Source organism: Pleurodeles waltl, chromosome 12 (assembly GCF_031143425.1).
Source record: "Pleurodeles waltl isolate 20211129_DDA chromosome 12, aPleWal1.hap1.20221129, whole genome shotgun sequence".
Lineage (NCBI taxonomy): Eukaryota > Metazoa > Chordata > Amphibia > Caudata > Salamandridae > Pleurodeles > Pleurodeles waltl.
Window position 1 is genome coordinate 33,555,331 of NC_090451.1, and position 18,977 is coordinate 33,574,307.

At 49.0% G+C, this 18,977-nt stretch overlaps 1 protein-coding gene across 3 annotated transcripts in view; it reads left to right on the forward strand.

Annotated features, from left to right (window-relative positions):
- B3GNT3 (UDP-GlcNAc:betaGal beta-1,3-N-acetylglucosaminyltransferase 3) overlaps nt 1–18,977 on the forward strand; it is a 140,395-nt gene that overhangs the window by 78,776 nt on the left and 42,642 nt on the right. The window lies entirely within an intron of this gene.

The window sequence follows — 18,977 nt, forward strand, 5'->3', positions numbered from 1 at the left end:
CTACTTCCTTCCTTTACTTATTCACTCGGTCTATCCATCTTTTTCAGTGTATCTGTTTTTTTGTCTTCTCTCTCTCCTTGCTAATTCTCACTCTCTTTCTTAATTTGCCCCTCTCCCTCTCCCTCCTGTTTCTGCGCCAGGTTGCCCTGTACCCTGGACCTTGGCCCCATGCCTGCCTCCCTTGGACGGCTGGCCTCTCAGCCTGTCCTGCTGTCCTATTGTGGCATCTCTATAACATTTCAAGGTCACATCAAAGGTGAGGAGGCCATTAACAGCAATTAAATCACTCCTTGGACAGAACGACAACCAAGCAGGTGATTCCCAATGATGGGCAAGGGTCTGTGTTTGCTCCAAGGTGTAAAGGAGTAAAACCCTGTGCTGGAGTAAGGTACGGTTAAGGAGTCTTTCCGGAAGTGGTACAAATTATTCCCCCGGCCCGACCCCAAACCCAGGACAGCAGTGTCCGGACTGAAACCTTATTCAGTTCTGAGTCTCTTGTCTCAACACCAATCAGAGGCAGCCGCAGACCACGTGACCCTCTCACCTTGAGGGTCAAGTGCTAATGGCAGTGACTTTATTGGGAAGAAACCCTTTTTTAGGTCGAGCTTAAGCGGTTCAGCCTTGTGTATACTTTTAATATACTTCGTATGGCTTAAAGCAATTTCATTTGTTGGTTGCAGTGTCCTTTAAAAATTCTTGCTCGCTAGTGGTCAGTTCAGCCTTTTTCTCCCTCCTTTTTCTGTTTCAGAGCAGTGACCAATTACTGTATTATTCCACTGTACTGTAGCAGTTAAGAACCCATCCTTTGTGGCTGCAAGGGTAGCGGGGGTCATCTGTGGCATATTGTGTCCACCGCCCTTTTCCATTAATCAGTTTCTAACTTCGCTGGCTACGAGTCAAAACGGTTATCATTGGCCTTCATCAGGTCTGTAGGACTCACAATCTGAAGCTCTTCTTGGAACTTCATGGACTTTCACTGGGGAATAGTTTCTTATTATTGGGGGACAAAACAGACATGAGTTAGCCCGTCCTCTCATGCCAGGTCCTGGGTACCCTGCCAGAGGGAAAAGGGCATCTTTGGCATAATCCCAATAGAAGCCACTAGTTCAGGAAGTAGGTCAGTCATTCTAAGGGTTTCTTTGAAGCACTCTCCCTCGTCAGCTAGCAGTATGGCTTAGATTATCCTGGTTCGTAGTTGGGTTACGTGTTAGCATCAGTCTGATGGGGCGCTGAGTGAGCCGCTAGCACATCGCTGCCAGCGACTCGTCTCACTGCCTACACAGCACCCGCATGAGCACTGTTTGCTGGCACCCCTCCTGCTGGCCAATCAGCTAGCACTGCCCCATGTACAGGGGCTGCTGGTGCACCACTGGTGTCTGCTGCGGAGGGTCTCAAAATAGTAGAGGTGGGTGAAGAATTCTGATCCGCCGGCAGTTTGTGGAGTTTTCCCCACTCCACACGGCGCAGTTTAAAAAAACTCCACAAAGTGACGCGTAGCAGAGTTTTTTTTGTCTCACTTGCACGCGCCAATGGCGAGAGTAATCGCTATGTTGGCAAGCAAGATTTCTGAACTCGAGCGGTTGTAGTAGGCTGTGACCGCTCGGGATGTGAAAGCTGCTGCTCGAGTAGAAAATCTACGTGAGCGGCAGAAAGAAGTTAGCGCCCTCTGGCGCGCCGCGTGATGCTGTTCGCATTGATTTTACAGCGCAGTACATACTCCTGGGGCTGAAAATCAGCACGACTTACTCAAACCCCACCATTTGCGGAACTCACAACGTTTTTTTTTTTTTTTACACTGCGCCCAGGCCCACAAAATACCCCTGGCGGACTGGGCGAAGCAGGAAGGATGCTCGTCCTAAGCTTGAGCATCATCTGGGTAACTTGGAGCGTGAGCCTCTTTCATCTCACATACTCGAGATTCATGCTCACATTTGTTGACTTCCTCGTACTAGTTTCAGGATACATGCTGTTGCTCCGCATTGGTCTCACACTTAGGATCTTTGTTTAAGTGTTCTAAGTCGAAGGTACCTTCCTCCGGAAAGGACTTCTTCCCACCCTCACCCGTGAGACCAATGCAGTGTCTAGCACATCTCCATGTGCTCGTGCTGTACTGGCGGTAGAACACCTGGGCGGAGTCACTTTTCTGCTGGAGTTTGCTCTTGTGCTCAGTTCTTCAACCCCATTTGCCTCTGTTTTCTCATTTACAAACAAGAAATCAAGTGTCTACCAAGCTTGTGCCCCCGCTCATCCTGGGGAGAGGGCGGGATTCAAGGGTAAAAACGGCGTGTGTGAAACGAATGCTCTTTCTGTCCTTGTGAAGAGAGGTACAAAAGTGATATTTGCACTTGTACGCTGCTCCCCACCCCTTGCTTTCTAAATCCTCTGGTCACAAACAGCCTGTCGAGGCTCTCAAAAGCAAAAAGAACAAATGATGGACGGAATGCTGAACAAATCAAACATTCACCCCGAGTCACAAATCTGGGTTTAATCCATAAGTTTGGACCCAGCCTCATGCAGGTCAGTCTCGACCTTGCTCCCCATGGGAAGAGTCCAGCTCGAGCTGCCAGGCCAAGTCCTCCCTGGACCAGAAACAAGCATCCTGGGACCGGCTTTGAGGCTCTGCTGTGGGAGGATAATCCTCTCATTCATTCATCCTCTGGGGTCTGTGCTAGGGTCCTGGCAGTCCTCCTCGTTTCAGCACTTCTATACTGCCATGAGCTCTGTACCGTTGATTGCATTCACACTTCGGTCTCCTGAGGTGTTCCTTAAAGGTACCCAAACCAGTTCGCCCAATTGTCACCTGCCCAGATGACAATCTCGAGTCTTCTTACATAACAAGAGTGCACCTCCTCAGACCTCACGATTCTTCAATTACTTCCAACAGGTTAATGCTGCCTAACTTGATTGACTGGTCAGATGCTGAGCATATTTCCTCACCAGTTCCCCCTTGGAGAGCATCTCCTTACCTTTAGCGCCTGAGGTCATCGTGTGGACACAGATCCAACCCACATCCCTGTCTTCAGCGAGCACAGGCACCTCCCACCCAATGCACAAAGAAAATGTTTAAGAAAAGTCTGGTCTCAAGTGCACCTGAATCGAAACAAGTCTATAAAAACAAAAATCAAATAGACTGTGAGTCTCAGAATTCGGCTACAAGAGATGGCCAGTGCACCCAGTATGTGTAAATGCTAAAATGCAGTTATACACATAGAACACGTTTATAGGTTTTCCCTACCCAGGCACCAAAAGACATCACATGGCCGAAACGTATTCTGCAAAACCATTGCAGGTGCAGTGGGGACCTGTCCGACCGAGCACCCTCGATGTTCAAAACGATACAAAAATGTAAATTTTAAAGAACTTAGCAAGTTACCTTGGAATTTTCGATTATTATAGCCAAGCAAGGCAGTGAGGCTGAGCACATCAGAAGGACTGTGTAAGGAAATGCCTCCTTGGCATGGTTGCCCCCTGACTTTTTGCCTTTGCTGATGCTATGTTTACAATTGAAAGTGTGCTGAGGCCTGCTAACCAGGCCCCAGCACCAGTGTTCTTTCCCTAACCTGTACTTTTGTATCCACAATTGGCAGACCCTGGCATCCAGATAAGTCCCTTGTAACTGGTACTTCTAGTACCAAGGGCCCTGATGCCAAGGAAGGTCTCTAAGGGCTGCAGCATGTCTTATGCCACCCTGGAGACCTCTCACTCAGCACAGACACTCTGCTTGCCAGCTTGTGTGTGCTAGTGAGGACAAAACGAGTAAGTCGACATGGCACTCCCCTCAGGGTGCCATGCCAGCCTCTCACTGCCTATGCAGTATAGGTAAGACACCCCTCTAGCAGGCCTTACAGCCCTAAGGCAGGGTGCACTATACCATAGGTGAGGGTACCAGTGCATGAGCATGGTACCCCTACAGTGTCTAAACAAAACCTTAGACAGTGTAAGTGCAGGGTAGCCATAAGAGTATATGGTCTGGGAGTCTGTCAAACACGAACTCCACAGCACCATAATGGCTACACTGAAAACTGGGAAGTTTGGTATCAAACTTCTCAGCACAATAAATGCACACTGATGCCAGTGTACATTTTATTGTAAAATACACCACAGAGGGCACCTTAGAGGTGCCCCCTGAAACTTAACCGACTGTCTGTGTAGGCTGACTAGTTCCAGCAGCCTGCCACACCAGAGACATGTTGCTGGCCCCATGGGGAGAGTGCCTTTGTCACTCTGAGGCCAGTAACAAAGCCTGCACTGGGTGGAGATGCTAACACCTCCCCCAGGCAGGAGCTGTGACACCTGGCGGTGAGCCTCAAAGGCTCACCCCTTTGTCACAGCCCAGCAGGGCACTCCAGCTTAGTGGAGTTGCCCGCCCCCTCCGGCCACGGCCCCCACTTTTGGCGGCAAGGCTGGAGGGAACAAAGAAAGCAACAAGGAGGAGTCACTGGCCAGTCAGGACAGCCCCTAAGGTGTCCTGAGCTGAGGTGACTCTGACTTTTAGAAATCCTCCATCTTGCAGATGGAGGATTCCCCCAATAGGGTTAGGATTGTGACCCCCTCCCCTTGGGAGGAGGCACAAAGAGGGTGTACCCACCCTCAGGGCTAGTAGCCATTGGCTACTAACCCCCCAGACCTAAACACGCCCTTAAATTTAGTATTTAAGGGCTACCCTGAACCCTAGAAAATTAGATTCCTGCAACTACAAGAAGAAGGACTGCCTAGCTGAAAACCCCTGCAGAGGAAGACCAGAAGACGACAACTGCCTGGGCTCCAGAAACTCACCGGCCTGTCTCCTGCCTTCCAAAGATCCTGCTCCAGCGACGCCTTCCAAAGGGACCAGCGACCTCGACATCCTCTGAGGACTGCCCCTGCTTCGAAAAGACAAGAAACTCCCGAGGACAGCGGACCTGCTCCAAGAAAAGCTGCAACTTTGTTTCTAGCAGCTTTAAAGAACCCTGCAAGCTCCCCGCAAGAAGCGTGAGACTTGCAACACTGCACCCGGCGACCCCGACTCGGCTGGTGGCGATCCAACACCTCAGGAGGGACCCCAGGACTACTCTGATACTGTGAGTACCAAAACCTGTCCCCCCTGAGTCCCCACAGCGCCGCCTGCAGAGGGAATCCCGAGGCTTCCCCTGACCGCGACTCTTTGAACCTAAAGTCCCGACGCCTGGGAGAGACCCTGCACCCGCAGCCCCCAGGACCTGAAGGACCGGACTTTCACTGGAGAAGTGACCCCCAGGAGTCCCTCTCCCTTACCCAAGTGGAGGTTTCCCCGAGGAATCCCCCCCTTGCCTGCCTGCAGCGCTGAAGAGATCCCGAGATCTCTCATAGACTAACATTGCGAACCCGACGCCTGTTCCTACACTGCACCCGGCCGCCCCCGCGCTGCTGAGGGTGAAATTTCTGTGTGGACTTGTGTCCCCCCCGGTGCCCTACAAAACCCCCCTGGTCTGCCCTCCGAAGACGCGGGTACTTACTTGCAAGCAGACCGGAACCGGGGCACCCCCTTCTCTCCATTCTAGCCTATGTGTTTTGGGCACCACTTTGAACTCTGCACCTGACCGGCCCTGAGCTGCTGGTGTGGTGACTTTGGGGTTGCTCTGAACCCCCAACGGTGGGCTACCTTGGACCAAGAACTAAGCCCTGTAAGTGTCTTACTTACCTGGTTAACCTAACAAATACTTACCTCCCCTAGGAACTGTGAAAATTGCACTGTGTCCACTTTTAAAACAGCTATTTGTGAATAACTTGAAAAGTATACATGCAATTTTGATGATTTGAAGTTCCTAAAGTACTTACCTGCAATACCTTTCGAATGAGATATTACATGTAGAATTTGAACCTGTGGTTCTTAAAATAAACTAAGAAAAGATATTTTTCTATATAAAAACCTATTGGCTGGATTTGTCTCTGAGTGTGTGTACCTCATTTATTGTCTATGTGTATGTACAACAAATGCTTAACACTACTCCTTGGATAAGCCTACTGCTCGACCACACTACCACAAAATAGAGCATTAGTATTATCTCTTTTTGCCACTATCTTACCTCTAAGGGGAACCCTTGGACTCTGTGCATGCTATTCCTTACTTTGAAATAGCACATACAGAGCCAACTTCCTACATTGGTGGCAGCGGTGGGATACAAGACTTTGCATTTGCTGGACTACTCAGCCAATACCTGATCACACGACAAATTCCAAAATTGTCATTAGAAATTCATTTTTGCAATTTGAAATTTTTCTAAATTCTTAAAAGTCCTGCTAGGGCCTTGTGTGTTAAGTCCCTGTTTAGCATTGTCTTTTAGAGTTTAAAAGTTTGTTAAAAGTTTGAAATTAGATTCTAGAAACAGTTTTAGATTCTTTAAAAAGTATTCCAACTCTTAGCAGAATAATGTCTGATACAGAGATGCAGGTGGTGGAACTCGACACCACACCTTACCTCCATCTTAAGATGAGGGAGCTAAGGTCTCTCTGTAATATCAAAAAAATAACCATTGGCTCCAGACCTACCAAAATTCAGCTCCAGGAGCTGTTGGCAGAGTTTGAAAAAGCCAACCCCTCTGATGATGACATCACAGAGGAAGAAATTAGTGACTTGGAGGCCAATGTCCCTCCTCCAGTCCTAAATAGGGAGAACAGGACCCCTCAAGTCCTGTCTCCAACTGTGTTAGTCAGAAATAGTGAGTCCCTCACAGGAGGGTCCCACATTTCTGAAATCACTGAGGATGCTCTCAGTGAAGATGACCTCCTGTTAGCCAGGATGGCCAAAAGATTGGCTTTAGAGAGACAGCTCCTAGCCATAGAAAGGGAAAGACAAGAGATGGGCCTAGGACCCATCAATGGTGGCAGCAATATAAATAGGGTCAGAGATTCTCCTGACATGTTAAAAATCCCCAAAGGGATTGTGACAAAATTTGAAGATGGTGATGACATCACCAAGTGGTTCACAGCTTTTGAGAGGGCTTGTGTAACCCGAAAAGTGAACAGATCTCACTGGGGTGCTCTCCTTTGGGAAATGTTCACTGGAAAGTGTAGGGATAGACTCCTCACACTCTCTGGAAAAGATGCAGAATCTTATGACCTCATGAAGGGTACCCTGATTGAGGGCTTTGGATTCTCCACTGAGGAGTACAGGATTAGGTTCAGGGGGGCTCAAAAATCCTCGAGCCAGACCTGGGTTGACTTTGTTGACTACTCAGTGAAAACACTAGATGGTTGGATTCAAGGCAGTGGTGTAAGTAATTATGATGGGCTGTACAATCTATTTGTGAAAGAACACCTGTTAAGTAATTGTTTCAATGATAAACTGCATCAGCATCTGGTAGACCTAGGACCAATTTCTCCCCAAGAATTGGGAAAGAAGGCGGACCATTGGGTCAAGACAAGGGTGTCCAAGACTTCAACAGGGGGTGACCAAAAGAAAGGGGTCACAAAGACTCCCCAGGGGAAGGGTGATGAGACAACCAAAACTAAAAATAGTAAAGAGTCTTCTACAGGCCCCCAAAAACCTGCACAGGAGGGTGGGCCCAGAGCCTCTTCACAAAACAATGGGTACAAGGGTAAAAACTTTGATCCCAAAAAGGCCTGGTGTCATAGCTGTAAACAGCATGGACACCAAACTGGAGACAAGGCCTGTCCCAAGAAAGGTTCCACTCCAAACTCCCATCCAGGTAACACTGGTATGGCTAGTCTCCAAGTGGGATCAACAGTGTGCCCAGAGCAAATCAGGGTCCACACTGAAGCTATTCTAGTTTCTGAGGGTGGGGTGGATTTAGCCACACTAGCTGTCTGGCCGCCTAACATGCAAAAATACAGACAGCAACTCTTAATTAATGGGACTAGAATAGAGGGCCTGAGGGATACAGGTGCCAGTGTCACCATGGTGACAGAGAAACTGGTTTCCCCTGGCCAATACCTGACTGGAAAAACTTACACAGTCACCAACGCTGACAATCAGAGAAAAGTACATCCCATGGCAATGGTTACTTTAGAATGGGGAGGGGTCAATGGCCTGAAACAGGTGGTGGTCTCCTCAAATATCCCAGTGGACTGTCTGCTTGGAAATGACCTGGAGTCCTCAGCATGGGCTGAGGTAGAACTAAAAACCCATGCAGCAATGCTGGGTATCCCTGAACTGGTGTGTGTGAAAACAAGAGCACAATGCAAGGCACAGGGTGAACAAGTAGAGCTGGAGTCTGGAAGAATGGCCCAGCCTACCAAGAGGAAAGGAAAGTCAGTTGGGAAACCAACTGCAACACAGCAAAAGAAAGGGAACCTCTCTTCTCAGGAAGAAGTTCTGCCCTCTGAGGGAACTGAGCCTTTGGAGCTTGAACCTTATCAGGTTGAGCTCTTAGGCCCAGGGGGACCCTCAAGGGAGGAGCTGTGTAAGGGACAAGAAACCTGTCCCTCTCTTGAAGGCCTTAGGCAGCAAGCTGCTGAAGAGTCCAAAGGCAAGAAAAATGGAACGCATAGGGTCTATTGGGAAGATGGACTCCTGTACACTGAGGCCAGAGACCCCAAACCTGGTGCCACTAGGAGAGTGGTAGTGCCTCAGCTGTTCAGGAAGTTCATCCTAACATTGGCCCATGACATTCCCCTTGCTGGACATTTGGGACAAACCAAGACGTGGGAGAGGTTAGTCAACCACTTCTACTGGCCCAATATGTCCAACATGGTTAAGGAGTTTTGCCTCTCCTGCCCCACCTGTCAAGCCAGTGGTAAGACAGGTGGGCATCCAAAGGCCCCCCTCATTCCACTTCCAGTGGTGGGGGTGCCCTTTGAAAGAGTGGGTGTGAACATAGTTGGTCCACTAGAACCTCCCACAGCCTCAGGAAATATGTATATCCTGGTAGTAGTGGATCATGCTACCAGGTATCCTGAAGCTATTCCCCTTAGGTCGACTACTGCCCCTGCAGTAGCCAAGGCCCTCATTGGTATCTTTACCAGAGTGGGTTTCCCTAAGGAGGTGGTGTCTGACAGAGGTACCAACTTCATGTCAGCATACCTAAAGCACATGTGGAATGAGTGTGGAGTGACTTATAAATTCACTACACCATACCATCCACAAACTAATGGCTTGGTTGAGAGATTCAACAAGACATTAAAAGGCATGATCATGGGGCTCCCAGAAAAACTCAAAAGGAGATGGGATGTCCTCTTGCCATGTCTGCTTTTCGCTTACAGAGAGGTGCCACAGAAGGGAGTACGATTCTCACCCTTTGAACTTCTGTTTGGTCATCCTGTAAGGGGACCACTTGCCCTTGTTAAAGAAGGCTGGGAGAGACCTCTCCATGAGCCTAAACAGGACATAGTGGACTATGTACTTGGCCTTCGCTCTAGAATGGCAGAGTACATGGAAAAGGCAACCAAAAACCTTGAGGCCAGCCAACAGCTCCAGAAGTTTTGGTATGACCAAAAGGCTGCACTGGTTGAGTTCCAACCAGGGCAGAAAGTCTGGGTTCTGGAGCCTGTGGCTCCCAGGGCACTCCAGGACAAATGGAGTGGCCCTTACCCAGTACTAGAAAGGAAGAGTCAGGTCACCTACCTGGTGGACCTGGGCACAAGCAGGAGCCCCAAGAGGGTGATCCATGTGAACCGCCTTAAGCTCTTCCATGACAGGGCTGATGTGAATCTGTTGATGGTAACAGATGAGGATCAGGAGGCAGAGAGTGAACCTCTCCCTGATCTTCTGTCATCAGACCCAAAAGATGGCACAGTAGATGGAGTGATCTACTCAGACACCCTCTCTGGCCAACAGCAAGCTGATTGTAGGAGAGTCCTACAACAGTTTCCTGAACTCTTCTCCTTAACCCCTGGTCAGACACACCTGTGTACCCATGATGTGGACACAGGAGACAGCATGCCTGTCAAGAACAAAATCTTTAGACAGTCTGACCATGTTAAGGAAAGCATCAAGGTGGAAGTCCACAAGATGCTGGAATTGGGAGTAATTGAGCGCTCTGACAGCCCCTGGGCTAGCCCAGTGGTCTTAGTCCCCAAACCTCACACCAAAGATGGAAAGAAAGAGATGAGGTTTTGTGTGGACTACAGAGGGCTCAATTCTGTCACCAAGACAGATGCCCATCCAATTCCAAGAGCTGATGAGCTCATTGATAAATTAGGTGCTGCCAAATTTCTAAGTACCTTTGACTTGACAGCAGGGTACTGGCAAATAAAAATGGCACCTGGAGCAAAAGAAAAGACAGCATTCTCCACACCTGATGGGCATTATCAGTTTACTGTTATGCCCTTTGGTTTAAAGAATGCCCCTGCCACCTTCCAAAGGTTGGTGAATCAAGTCCTTGCTGGCTTGGAGTCCTTTAGCACAGCTTATCTTGATGATATTGCTGTCTTTAGCTCCACCTGGCAGGATCACCTGGTCCACCTGAAGAAGGTTTTGAAGGCTCTGCAATCTGCAGGCCTCTCTATCAAGGCATCCAAATGCCAGATAGTGCAGGGAACTGTGGTTTACTTGGGCCACCTTGTAGGTGGAGGCCAAGTTCAGCCACTCCAACCCAAGATCCAGACTATTCTGGACTGGGTAGCTCCAAAAACCCAGACTCAAGTCAGGGCATTCCTTGGCTTGACTGGGTATTACAGGAGGTTTGTGAAGGGATATGGATCCATTGTGACAGCCCTCACTGAACTCACCTCCAAGAAAATGCCCAAGAAAGTGAACTGGACTGTGGAATGCCAACAGGCCTTTGACACCCTGAAACAGGCAATGTGCTCAGCACCAGTTCTAAAAGCTCCAGATTATTCTAAGCAGTTCATTGTGCAGACTGATGCCTCTGAACATGGGATAGGGGCAGTTTTGTCCCAAACAAATGATGATGGCCTTGACCAGCCTGTTGCTTTCATTAGCAGGAGGTTACTCCCCAGGGAGCAGCGTTGGAGTGCCATTGAGAGGGAGGCCTTTGCTGTGGTTTGGTCCCTGAAGAAGCTGAGACCATACCTCTTTGGGACTCACTTCCTAGTTCAAACTGACCACAGACCTCTCAAATGGCTGATGCAAATGAAAGGTGAAAATCCTAAACTGTTGAGGTGGTCCATCTCCCTACAGGGAATGGACTTTATAGTGGAACACAGACCTGGGACTGCCCATGCCAATGCAGATGGCCTTTCCAGGTTCTTCCACTTAGAAAATGAAGACTCTCTTGGGAAAGGTTAGTCTCATCCTCTTTCGTTTGGGGGGGGGTTGTGTAAGGAAATGCCTCCTTGGCATGGTTGCCCCCTGACTTTTTGCCTTTGCTGATGCTATGTTTACAATTGAAAGTGTGCTGAGGCCTGCTAACCAGGCCCCAGCACCAGTGTTCTTTCCCTAACCTGTACTTTTGTATCCACAATTGGCAGACCCTGGCATCCAGATAAGTCCCTTGTAACTGGTACTTCTAGTACCAAGGGCCCTGATGCCAAGGAAGGTCTCTAAGGGCTGCAGCATGTCTTATGCCACCCTGGAGACCTCTCACTCAGCACAGACACTCTGCTTGCCAGCTTGTGTGTGCTAGTGAGGACAAAACGAGTAAGTCGACATGGCACTCCCCTCAGGGTGCCATGCCAGCCTCTCACTGCCTATGCAGTATAGGTAAGACACCCCTCTAGCAGGCCTTACAGCCCTAAGGCAGGGTGCACTATACCATAGGTGAGGGTACCAGTGCATGAGCATGGTACCCCTACAGTGTCTAAACAAAACCTTAGACAGTGTAAGTGCAGGGTAGCCATAAGAGTATATGGTCTGGGAGTCTGTCAAACACGAACTCCACAGCACCATAATGGCTACACTGAAAACTGGGAAGTTTGGTATCAAACTTCTCAGCACAATAAATGCACACTGATGCCAGTGTACATTTTATTGTAAAATACACCACAGAGGGCACCTTAGAGGTGCCCCCTGAAACTTAACCGACTGTCTGTGTAGGCTGACTAGTTCCAGCAGCCTGCCACACCAGAGACATGTTGCTGGCCCCATGGGGAGAGTGCCTTTGTCACTCTGAGGCCAGTAACAAAGCCTGCACTGGGTGGAGATGCTAACACCTCCCCCAGGCAGGAGCTGTGACACCTGGCGGTGAGCCTCAAAGGCTCACCCCTTTGTCACAGCCCAGCAGGGCACTCCAGCTTAGTGGAGTTGCCCGCCCCCTCCGGCCACGGCCCCCACTTTTGGCGGCAAGGCTGGAGGGAACAAAGAAAGCAACAAGGAGGAGTCACTGGCCAGTCAGGACAGCCCCTAAGGTGTCCTGAGCTGAGGTGACTCTGACTTTTAGAAATCCTCCATCTTGCAGATGGAGGATTCCCCCAATAGGGTTAGGATTGTGACCCCCTCCCCTTGGGAGGAGGCACAAAGAGGGTGTACCCACCCTCAGGGCTAGTAGCCATTGGCTACTAACCCCCCAGACCTAAACACGCCCTTAAATTTAGTATTTAAGGGCTACCCTGAACCCTAGAAAATTAGATTCCTGCAACTACAAGAAGAAGGACTGCCTAGCTGAAAACCCCTGCAGAGGAAGACCAGAAGACGACAACTGCCTGGGCTCCAGAAACTCACCGGCCTGTCTCCTGCCTTCCAAAGATCCTGCTCCAGCGACGCCTTCCAAAGGGACCAGCGACCTCGACATCCTCTGAGGACTGCCCCTGCTTCGAAAAGACAAGAAACTCCCGAGGACAGCGGACCTGCTCCAAGAAAAGCTGCAACTTTGTTTCTAGCAGCTTTAAAGAACCCTGCAAGCTCCCCGCAAGAAGCGTGAGACTTGCAACACTGCACCCGGCGACCCCGACTCGGCTGGTGGCGATCCAACACCTCAGGAGGGACCCCAGGACTACTCTGATACTGTGAGTACCAAAACCTGTCCCCCCTGAGTCCCCACAGCGCCGCCTGCAGAGGGAATCCCGAGGCTTCCCCTGACCGCGACTCTTTGAACCTAAAGTCCCGACGCCTGGGAGAGACCCTGCACCCGCAGCCCCCAGGACCTGAAGGACCGGACTTTCACTGGAGAAGTGACCCCCAGGAGTCCCTCTCCCTTACCCAAGTGGAGGTTTCCCCGAGGAATCCCCCCCCTTGCCTGCCTGCAGCGCTGAAGAGATCCCGAGATCTCTCATAGACTAACATTGCGAACCCGACGCCTGTTCCTACACTGCACCCGGCCGCCCCCGCGCTGCTGAGGGTGAAATTTCTGTGTGGACTTGTGTCCCCCCCGGTGCCCTACAAAACCCCCCTGGTCTGCCCTCCGAAGACGCGGGTACTTACCTGCAAGCAGACCGGAACCGGGGCACCCCCTTCTCTCCATTCTAGCCTATGTGTTTTGGGCACCACTTTGAACTCTGCACCTGACCGGCCCTGAGCTGCTGGTGTGGTGACTTTGGGGTTGCTCTGAACCCCCAACGGTGGGCTACCTTGGACCAAGAACTAAGCCCTGTAAGTGTCTTACTTACCTGGTTAACCTAACAAATACTTACCTCCCCTAGGAACTGTGAAAATTGCACTGTGTCCACTTTTAAAACAGCTATTTGTGAATAACTTGAAAAGTATACATGCAATTTTGATGATTTGAAGTTCCTAAAGTACTTACCTGCAATACCTTTCGAATGAGATATTACATGTAGAATTTGAACCTGTGGTTCTTAAAATAAACTAAGAAAAGATATTTTTCTATATAAAAACCTATTGGCTGGATTTGTCTCTGAGTGTGTGTACCTCATTTATTGTCTATGTGTATGTACAACAAATGCTTAACACTACTCCTTGGATAAGCCTACTGCTCGACCACACTACCACAAAATAGAGCATTAGTATTATCTCTTTTTGCCACTATCTTACCTCTAAGGGGAACCCTTGGACTCTGTGCATGCTATTCCTTACGCTGCTCCCCACCCCTTGCTTTCTAAATCCTCTGGTCACAAACAGCCTGTCGAGGCTCTCAAAAGCAAAAAGAACAAATGATGGACGGAATGCTGAACAAATCAAACATTCACCCCGAGTCACAAATCTGGGTTTAATCCATAAGTTTGGACCCAGCCTCATGCAGGTCAGTCTCGACCTTGCTCCCCATGGGAAGAGTCCAGCTCGAGCTGCCAGGCCAAGTCCTCCCTGGACCAGAAACAAGCATCCTGGGACCGGCTTTGAGGCTCTGCTGTGGGAGGATAATCCTCTCATTCATTCATCCTCTGGGGTCTGTGCTAGGGTCCTGGCAGTCCTCCTCGTTTCAGCACTTCTATACTGCCATGAGCTCTGTACCGTTGATTGCATTCACACTTCGGTCTCCTGAGGTGTTCCTTAAAGGTACCCAAACCAGTTCGCCCAATTGTCACCTGCCCAGATGACAATCTCGAGTCTTCTTACATAACAAGAGTGCACCTCCTCAGACCTCACGATTCTTCAATTACTTCCAACAGGTTAATGCTGCCTAACTTGATTGACTGGTCAGATGCTGAGCATATTTCCTCACCAGTTCCCCCTTGGAGAGCATCTCCTTACCTTTAGCGCCTGAGGTCATCGTGTGGACACAGATCCAACCCACATCCCTGTCTTCAGCGAGCACAGGCACCTCCCACCCAATGCACAAAGAAAATGTTTAAGAAAAGTCTGGTCTCAAGTGCACCTGAATCGAAACAAGTCTATAAAAACAAAAATCAAATAGACTGTGAGTCTCAGAATTCGGCTACAAGAGATGGCCAGTGCACCCAGTATGTGTAAATGCTAAAATGCAGTTATACACATAGAACACGTTTATAGGTTTTCCCTACCCAGGCACCAAAAGACATCACATGGCCGAAACGTATTCTGCAAAACCATTGCAGGTGCAGTGGGGACCTGTCCGACCGAGCACCCTCGATGTTCAAAACGATACAAAAATGTAAATTTTAAAGAACTTAGCAAGTTACCTTGGAATTTTCGATTATTATAGCCAAGCAAGGCAGTGAGGCTGAGCACATCAGAAGGACTGCTTGCACCATAGTTAGCTGGGGCTTATACAACGGTGTCGCTGATCACAGTTGTGAATTTTTCACTATTGTTACAAGTCCTCACATGACACAAGTGATTTGCTGAGATCAGCTGCAGGCAGACTTTCAGAGTCCAGTCCTCCTAGTGCAGACTGTTGGAATCCCCCCCCCCACTATCCCCCAGGAGTGGGCACATCATGTCAGATGGAAGGCCATCAGGGTGCTCCAGTGTGGGGGTTCATTGTGATAACATCCCTCTCCCAGCTCTTGCACAGCCTCAGGCAGGGTCTTCTCTGTCCGCCCGGCTCCTCTGCAGTGGGGGGCCGGGGGGTGGAGGTGGCAACAATGGAGGGCAAAAGCCTCATGAAGGCATTGATTGCTTTTTGCTTGGGGGGGGTTCAAAGTAGGCCTCAAGCAGAGCTTTGGCCTTGTTCCTCCATATGGTCATGGAACTCATCTTTGACTTGCAATATCCTTATAATGTACGGCAGGGGGTACTTTATCCCTTATATATATTCCTCTTTACTAAAATCAAAAGGGCTGATGTCTGACCTAAGGAAAATAAACACTCCTCATACTTTATAAAGTGCGAAACGTGATGTTTGCTGTCTTTGTCCAACTTCAAATTAAAGTTGAAAACTCCCACAGCTCTGGCACTGCATGTTGTGGTGGTTTTGTCACTGAGAGCCTTGGTGTGGCGTAAATAAAGACCGGGCTGACGGAGGAGCTCTAGTGCGGTTTGTCTTAAAAACACCAGTCACAAAAGGCCGGTGGTTTTTATAAGTGGCCCATGGAAAATGAGGTAAAGAAAACTTGAATAACCCTTCCGTGTGATGTGGTACACAAAGCCCGGACCATTTCAAAGAGGGCCTGGTTCATGACAGATTCTTTCAGTATTTTGTAAGAAGACCTGGATTTTGTTGGGTCCAGTGTTAGCCAGAACTTTTTGATTTCACTAAAATGTTATATTTATACATACTTACAGGGGCTTTCACCAAATCTGTTCATCCATTGGTCTGTTGTTGTATCATTAACTTTTTTCTTGTGCTCACTACAGGGCAATGGGTCAGCCCATTACAGCCATTGGCTGACTTCAGTGTGACTGGCAGCATTATTGTCCTTTCACAAGGAGCACATCCGCAGACAACGTAGGTCCCTTTAATGCAACCCCATGCCTATTGGCTTTTACAGTGCTTGTTCCTGAAAAGCATCCAAACAAGCACACTACACACCCAGGGTATCTTACACACAGTGAATCTAAATGGATCTCATGCGCATGTGGAAATAATGCATGGATCGGGCCCCCCTGGACTTGCGCCGGACACCCACGATACCTGTGGAGCCGGTGGGCGTGAGCTTTTACTGAAGACACACTGACAGATGCTTCTGGCATGAGAATGCTGGTTCAGTACTGTGGATGGAATTTAGGGCCATATGTACGAACACATTTTCCCATAGACACAGAATGGGCAAAACTTTTTGGTACATCTGGCCCTTAATTCTGTGTACCTACCACTCAGGGTGTGCTAGCGCAATTAGTGAGTTTGCGTGTAGACACAAGGCTAGTAATTGAGTCTTTTGTGTATATGCCAGAAACCTTAAGCTCACACTTCTGGGGCTTGCATGTGGGTGGCCGGGTGACAGACCTGCCTATCAGAGGCTTCCCCTGAGGGGTTGCCCGCCTCCTCAAATACAGGTACCTAGGGATGGTCTCCTGGCCAGGCGCGGACTCCATAGATTGCTCAACTCTAAATACCTAAAATGTTTTTAGCATTTTTCAAAGGCTGCTGTTCCTCCTGCTAAAACCACTAATGTATACTTCCACTCTACAAGCATTAGGGATGTGTTTCTATTTCTAAATAAAATCTTAAGGGCAAAGTGGACCCCACCACCAGAAACAGAGGCATGACAGCAGAGACATATTACAGCAAAAACCTGGAAATGACATATTTAGAAGTGAAATTCTTCTATAGTGAATGGAACACATGCACACTTTACTGTTGAAAAGATATAAAGTTTGACATTTCTTTTTCATTTTTGTCCCCTGTTTATTTAAAAAAAAAAAAAATGTCTTTATTGGGTTAAGAAACAAGAAGGGTACACAGTACGATAAGTAATATTTGTTGCAGATGGCGTAATTGAATACATTTCGGTCTGGTTTACAATTCTATTGTTAATTGGAAGGATAGTGTTACACATCACGCCTATGGCACCTATGTTATATATTCACAGCGTAATGACACTTGCAACAGAACTATATCCTGCAATCTTATATATATATATATATTACCCTTGTCAACCTTTACAATAAAAAATTACATCCTTAAGCTATGAAGTATGTGCATAATAGTTTATAGATTATGCTATGGTGCGGGGTGGTGAGAGAGGTGTCGCATCCGGGTATATTGAGCCCCATTATCTGTATATGGCCAAATGACCATGAGGACGAGCGGGGCTCCGCTCGTTCAATTTACACTACCCGGTGTTGTCGGTTCACGGAGGTAGGGAGTTTTTACCAAGTGGTAAGTTGTGATGCACCTAGTCCAGTGGTTCCCAACCTGTGGGCCGGGGACCCCTGGGGGTCCGCGAAGCCTCCTCAGGGGGTCCGCGGCTGCTTAAAACATTTAATAATATTAGGTCCCAGCTATCAGTAATGACTCCTCAGGGGTCCCCGTGTTCCAATAATGATTCAGTGGGGGTCCTCGGGCTCCAGTATTGATAAAATTGGGGTCCACAGAAGTCAAAAGGTTGGGAACCACTGACCTAGTCTATTTGGCCCGTACTGTTTCAGGTAGAGTGTGCCTGTTTAGGTTACCTGCTCGGCAAAGTGCCTTTCGACCCCCTCCAAGGATCTCTGCCAGTCTGGTGGCATGGTCAGGGGGTTGCCGCATGTACTAGCTGTATGTGCCGCCTGCTATTCTGCGGGTATCCCTGAGTGCAAGTCAGATAGCCACAGTGTGATAGGTGGAGATGTGGTTGATTTCCAGCTCATGGCTGTAGGAAAGTACCCTCTTTCTTGGCATAGTTACCCCCACTTTCAGCCTGCTGTCAGTGTGTTTGACTGTGTTCACTGGGATCCTGCTAACCAGGACCCCAGTGAATGTGCTCTCTCTCCCAAAACTCTGTATTTCACCCACAATTGGCATACTGGTGCCCCCTTATAAGCCCTACTATATGGTACTTAGGTACCCATGGCACTGGAGTTCCAGGGGATCCCTATGAGTTGCAGCATATATTTTGCCACCCATAGGGAGCCCATGCAAAGGCTTCTGCAGGACTGCCATTACAGCCTGCGTGATAAGGTGCAAGCACCCTTTCACTGCCATTTACACTGCACCAGGTCACTTATAAGTCACCCCTTTAGCAGGCCTTCCTAGCCCAGAGGGCAGGGTGTAAGTACCTGTGTGTGAGGGCACCCCTGCACTAGCAGAGGTGCCCCCATGAACTTCAGGACCATTTTCTCAGACTTCATGAGTGCGGGGACGCCATTTTGTGCATGTACTGGACATAGGTAGTGACCTATGTCCAGCTACGTAATGGTAACTCCAAACAAAGGCATGTTTGGTATCAAACATGTTGGAATCATACTTCAAGGCTTTTGCAAGCATTGGTTGTATGATTTCATGCACTCTGGGGGCTCCTTAGAGGGCCCCCAGTATTGCTATTCCAGCCATCTGATGTTTTCCAGGCAGCCCCAGCTCCTGCCACCTCACAGACAGGTTTCTGCTCTCCTGTTGCTTGAAAAGCTTGAGCCCAGGAAGGCAGAACAAAGGATTTCCTTTGGGGGAGGGGTGCTACACCCTCTCCCTTTGGAAATAGGTGTCACAGGCTTGGGAGGGGTAGCCTCCCCAGGCCACTGGAAATGCTTTGAAGGGCACATTTGGTGCCCTCCTTGCATAAACCAGTCTACATCCGTTCAGGGACCCCCAGTCCCTGCTCTGGCGTGAAACTGGACAAAGGAAAGGGGAGTGACCCCCTGTCCATCACCACCCCAGGGGTGGTGCTAGAGCTCCTCCAGAGGGTACCTGGGTTTTGCCATCTTGGAT